Below are 6,542 nucleotides of genomic sequence, written 5' to 3' on the forward strand. Positions count from 1 at the left end.
AGATTGATTACACGGTAAACACTTTAAATCTCAGTTTGGTGGATTCTTGGTCCATTGAAACACCAGAATATCTTTTGGTAGGGTAGTGTTATGCAAGCTTAGGGAATGAACTAGTAAAACAGACTAAGATAGTGGGCCTTGGGACTTTACCCTTATACAAGCTATCCCTACCTAATTGCCCTACCTAGCCTTAGCAGTAGGAGATAAGTGGTTGAAGTGCAAACAAAGAGACAAGAAAAAGATGCAAATAGAAAAGGATAGTCACCAAATATGAAGAGAATAATGCAGCACAAAATCACTAGGCAAATGAGTGGTCAGAGAATCAGGAAAAGGGTCGAAAATACCAGAATACAGAATAAACATCAGACAGTTAAGTAAAAGACTATAGTAAGCAAAGAGCAAGTCCACAAAACCTTTTATGAAATGTCAGAACTCCAGTCCAAAAGGTGATTGGATCAGTTCTCCGACATGGGAGAGGGCAACAATGAGATTCGGGAGCGATTCTGTCCATCACAATGGATTAACTGTTAACCAGAACAGAGTTCACAGGCGACAGATGGGTGTGGTGGAAATCAAGCAAGGCTGCTAGGAAAGACAACACCAGTTTTCAGATTAACAAGAAAAAAGGAAAAAAATGACTTTTATTTGCACAGGGCAGCACAGTGGCTCAGTGGTTATCACTACAGCCTTGCAGCGCTGGGTATCTGGGTTAAAGTCCCATTTAGGTCAACATCTGCAAAGAGTTTGTATGTTCTCTCTGTGTTTGCGTGGGTTTCCTTCGGGTCCCCAGGTTTCCTCCCACACTCCAATTGGGGACAGGGACTGATTTGGGAAGCTCTGTGCAGCATTGCGGAGTCTGTGTGCGATATATAAATAAAATAATTATTATTATTTATCCTCAGCCGTACTTTACAGACTTTACATGGCGGAGGCACAGATGTTACAGCTAGGCCAGAGGTCCATTTAAAGACAATCCAATTTGGAGGTTACTATGGGTCTATTATCTAGGTGTTAATGGAGGTTGAGCACTAAGAGTTACTCCATGGTGGGCCACATAAGGTCCTGTGTCCCCCAGCACCAGGAACATACAAGAATCTGAACCAACAATGGAATCATTTGGTGCCAATATCCTTAATGGTACCAATGCATTGCCATTGGGGAGTGCTAGAAGTTGACCCTCCATCCAAATCCATATCACTGGCTTAAATTTTAGTTTGCCAGATGGTTACCTGACATAACTCGGACATAGCGTATGTGTGACCTCATATATGGCAACCCTTGTAACAGACGTGAGTTCATAAAATAAAAATATAACTGCAGATCCAGAATTTCCTGACACAAACCAGCAACACGTTCATTTATAGAAACAACAATAAACTAAAAAAATGTGAGCATATTTTTCAGCTCTGGAAACAAGATGAAAGGTTTCATACACAATCATGTGGAGAAACATGCAATATCTGATTTACCAATATTCTGGGGATATTTTGCTAAAATATGCCGATAACCAAAGGGAAAATAATATTTGTCCTTGTATATAATCTGCAATGATTCAACCAGTGCACCAATAGTCCAAGGAAATCTTGGTTGGATCTCTGATAAACGTAATCTTGTCTGGACAATCTTTGTCGGTCCAAACACTATTGTGTGTGAGCGAGCCGAATACCGGCTCCACAAATTATGGAGCCGGTTCTAATCCGTCCCTTCTGTGTGGCCCAGAGACATGTGAGCTCATGTACCAATTGGCTCACATGCCAATTTCAGATGTGTCAAGGACACGTGTCCTGCAGTTTGCTGCCCACAAAGTGCACATGCTCATGTAGATGTGGCCTTAAATGTAGGCTCGATTTATACCAAATATACAAAAGTAAGAAAAAAACGCAAAATAATCCATAATTGTGGACCTAAAAATGACCTAATGGAGCTAATAGGGCAAATCAGATTAGGTTCTATATCATGGTGTCTGATTTTGCCTTCATGACCGAAGAACCCTCCGAGACTCTTGAATCAGATCCCCACTCTTTTGCTAAGAATGCTATTGCTTTAGAAAGGGTAATCCTTAAATATGTGTCACCATCCATCTGTATGAGGATCTATATGGTATTTCTCAGGCACCAAGAAAAGTCATGTTTGGGCCCACCTAATTCATGATCCGCTCTTGAAGGGGTTTTCCTAGGAAACAAGTTGGCCCTATCTCTAACTTACTGATTGGTGGGGGTCTCAGTGGAGTCCAATGGGCTGTTCCACTCATCCAGGGGAGCAAAGAGGGGTCCGTCAGAGGTACCTCAGACCCCATTATACTCCCTGTTCTCATGACCAGTGGGGCCTCATCACCAAGACCCCAACCATGTTTCGTGGGAAAACACGTTTAATGGTAAAGAAAGGAGTATATTGCTCCCTGCTCCGCCATTGCTTTAAACCCTGTTTAATGATGACATCAATGTAGGTTCCTCCTGATCTTCAGGGCCTTCGGTATTGACTGAGTTGTATCATGGGAAAATCTGCTCATGCCTCTGTATAAGAAAAGCAAATGGTCAAAAATTTTAATACAAGGAGGAATCAGCCACCAGATTCCAATCAAAGCATAACCTCCAGTCCTGTATATTTTCTCAGTTTAGGAAACCCACCAATAAAAGTGCCACAGTAATCCCATACTCAAATATTACAAAACTTGAGAGGGTAAACAGGAAAGATTTTGCCATATTTGGAACCCTAAATTCCAGGTGAATAGGCACATACTTGTATTTTTCAGTGGGCCAAATTTGGTAACAGGTTCCCTTTAAATAAGATTTTTGTAAATAGATATTTTTGAAATATTATAAAATATGTATTATATGTGTGTAATATATGTATATATTGTCATATAAATCATGAATAAATCTTCCCTGAAGATATCACTTTAGTTGACCTGCACATGAAGACTATATTTGGGTCCAGCTCCATGTGCAGTCCATCTCTTGAGTAGTACGGGCCACCCACCCAACACATCAACTTTATTCAGATGTTCAGCTGAAATACAGAAAATCTTTTTGGCATGTGCTCGATTCTGTTTGTGAGTCTTCTGAGAATTGGGGTCTTTACGTCTGTTTATAACACAGTTGCACTTGTAAATGAGTAATTATGTGAATATCTCCATTGTTTTTCCATCTGTGACACCACAGAATATACAATTTTTTGGATTTTGCTGAATATTTTAATGTCAAGTTTATGTGCCGCTACTGCAGTTGTATGGGTACAGAAAGAAGTTTTAATATCCCTAAAATGTTGACTCTATGGGTATAGGTACAGAGTACCCACAATATTTTTTAATTTAATATTTATTTAAAAAATCCTGATTCATTCTCATGATTTTAATGGATGACTGCTTTGGACAATTTTTGGAAATCCAATCTTTGGAAAGTTCTGAATTTAAAGCACCATAGTAGGAATAAAGCCTTGAAATGTTCAGTCCTCCAAATGTAGAGGAGCTCTTCACACTCTCTTTGGTACATAATGGGGCACACTTACCTAGAAATTCACAAAATGCACTGAAAGTGCTATTTCCGTGTGTAATGCTGTGTGCGGCGATTCACTAAGAACCGACAGAGTTCACCATCTTTTTTGTAGTGCACCTTTAACATAGGGCGTGCAACACAATTTGAAAGTTAAATACGGAGCTCGGTCCAAATCAGTCGGACCGACCAAGGGCACGCCCCCTTATTTGTGTAGCATGGAAGCCAGCGCAGCTGTGCCACAAAAGAGTCGTGTGCGACACAATAACGGCTCAGACACTTCTTAAATACCTCTGAAAGCCAATTTCCATCAAAAGAACATGAAAAGTGCAAATAAAGTGCAGAAAAAGTCTTTAGTAAATGTGTCCCAGTCTCTGTGAATGGAATATATTTCATAATTACAAAAGAGGGTGGTAGATATGCAGAAAAAACATCAACATGATGAATATTTTGTTTTATTTTTCCTTTTCTCATTAGGAACAAATATGGATTTTCCCAACTTTCCTAGGAATCGAGGTGTTCCAACTGCTAAGCCCCAAGAATCAAGAGAAAAAGGAGCCAAAAGTCCCTCTGTGAATGCTCGATCAATGCTACATTTACTTTGGTGGCTTCGCGATTCCCCGTTTTTACTGATTCACGCACATAAAACTTTAAAGGGAACTTCATACTGTTCCATGCTCTCCAAGGACCACATCGAAGCAGCATAGCCTAATCCATACTATGTATATCCTTAAGTGTGAAAGCCCTTCATAGCGGCCAGACTTGAATCTAGTATACCAGTAGTCCCCAGGGACCAGTAGAGTACATGTTAATCTTCCTAATGAAGAGCATGGTGGAGGCATCTGCGGTCTTCCACAGTAGAACATCCGAGGAGATGATGCTCCATGGCCAAGCACCTCTATAACATCTTCCATTATCAACTGCTCCTGCCACATTTCAGTCACGCGACTAAATGATCACCGATCGGGTATTGGGCAACAACTCAATGATTGGTTAACAATATAATAATATTTAGATAAAATTCAGTTCACCCTCAAACTGTTAGATGTTCAAAAACAGGATTTTGGCACAGATTTTCACCAGGGAAATCAGTGTTAAAGTTCTCCTCCTGTTGAACTCAAGGATAGGCCATCAGATCTTTTCCCTGCAATTTAAAGGGAATCCAAATAGGATCTGCTAAAAATGTAGGACAAACCACTCAAAATCCACAATGGAAAACCAGACCAGGATTTTGATGAGAACATACCCTAAAGTTGGTTACTATAATCTTATTGCTGCTCAGTTCAAGTCCCCGTAAGTTTTCCGAACTCTGTCCTCCTGTTTTATGTAGATTTTTTTTATGAATCAAACACTACAGTACAAGAACCTGCAATTGGGGGATTAAAATGAAACTAGTGACCCACTTGCCCTATCTCCATGCCTGACTGAGCACACCAACATAATCAGTCCGTATCGAGTTCGTGGCTCTATAACAATGGCGTTCTCACAGCGAGTGACATTGTGCTACAGGGCTATCGCCTTGTAATAGAAATCCAGAGGGCATCTCGCTTCAGTGTAACCTGATTATGTATTCTGTGGTCTTTATTAGCCTGGAATTCTCAGGAGTGCACTCAAAAACCTCACACCGGTTCCTCGCCACTGCTAGACCATTAAAACCATCATATAAAATCACGCTGAAAATACATTTACACATATGCCGGAGTGGGCCAAATCGGGTGGTGATGTAGCTTAGGTTTTTTTCACTTTCATCATTTTGTCGTATCCTCCGAGATTCCTTTAAAATTATTCAAAAAGTTCGGAATTTACTGCTTTTGGAATCTTATGGATGAACTGTGCCAAATGGGTTCATTCATGCATTGCTCTAGTTTCTCTGAAGAGGTGGACATTTACAGTAATTATGTCCCTCGAGTGTCATATAGTGTCACTTCCTGTGCATCATATAATATTTGCCGTTTACCTTGGGTGTCACACTTATGTCATGGAGTAGAGTAACATAAGGAGCACTGGAAGAGCATTGGCTATGAAGTAGTGAAATTCCATTTTATGACTGTGATGTCAACATCCTCTCTAATTTTATGTATGAGATGAATAAATAATCTGTTGTAAGATGGATCTTTTGACTTCTGTTGCCATATTTTTTTTTTGATCATAGCTGCTTCATAGCGACACCAGGCGTCAGTTGTATTGCCACTCTCAGCACTACTTCCACTTTATAGGACAATGATGTCACATGCATTCATCACGTGATCTGTCTTATAATAATAATTCTTTATTTATATAGTGCACACAGATTACACAGCCCTGCACAAAGCATGTCAAATTGATCCCTGTCCCCATGGGGCTCACAATCTAACAGTATGTTTTACAGTGTGGGAGGAAACCCATGCAAACAAGGAGAGAATATACAAACTCTTTGCAGATGTTGACCTGGGTGGGATTCGAACCAAGGACCCCAGCGTTGAATGGCAGAAGCCACCGTGCCGCCGTGTCTTCTGTCTTTTTGAGTTGCAATACCATGTACTGCAACTATACAACCAATAATGCAGTATTTGGTAATATGTGAAGAGTCGGCATCACCTATCTGAAGACTACAGTCTCTTCAGACAACCCATTCATGAGGGAGTCTGGCGCTGGTTCCAAGTTCCCCTCCAACCAATCAGACAAGGACAAGACAAATTACTTGGCTATTTTTATTCTTCCCATTGACTTGAATGGAAAGTACATGATCAGTCCGACCATCACTGAGATATTGGTCAATAGATCATACACCAAATGTGAACAATGCGTAACACAAAATAGATTTTCTTATGATGACTTTGGGTTGCACCTAGGTGGTGGGTGCAACAATTGCTCTACACCCATTATAAATGTGTCAAATCCTATATAAAGGGTGCAGTCCTTATTTTAGAAAAAACTTCTGTTTTGCTGGTAAGAAATAGGTATCATGGTGGAGATTTATCAGGAATGTCTGAGAGCAAAACTGTTCTAATTGTTATAAGCAACCAATCAGTACTCACCTTTCATTTTTTCAATCTACTATGGGAAAATGAT

The sequence above is a fragment of the Engystomops pustulosus genome, chromosome 3, assembly GCF_040894005.1.
Source record: "Engystomops pustulosus chromosome 3, aEngPut4.maternal, whole genome shotgun sequence".
NCBI classification, from domain to species: domain Eukaryota; kingdom Metazoa; phylum Chordata; class Amphibia; order Anura; family Leptodactylidae; genus Engystomops; species Engystomops pustulosus.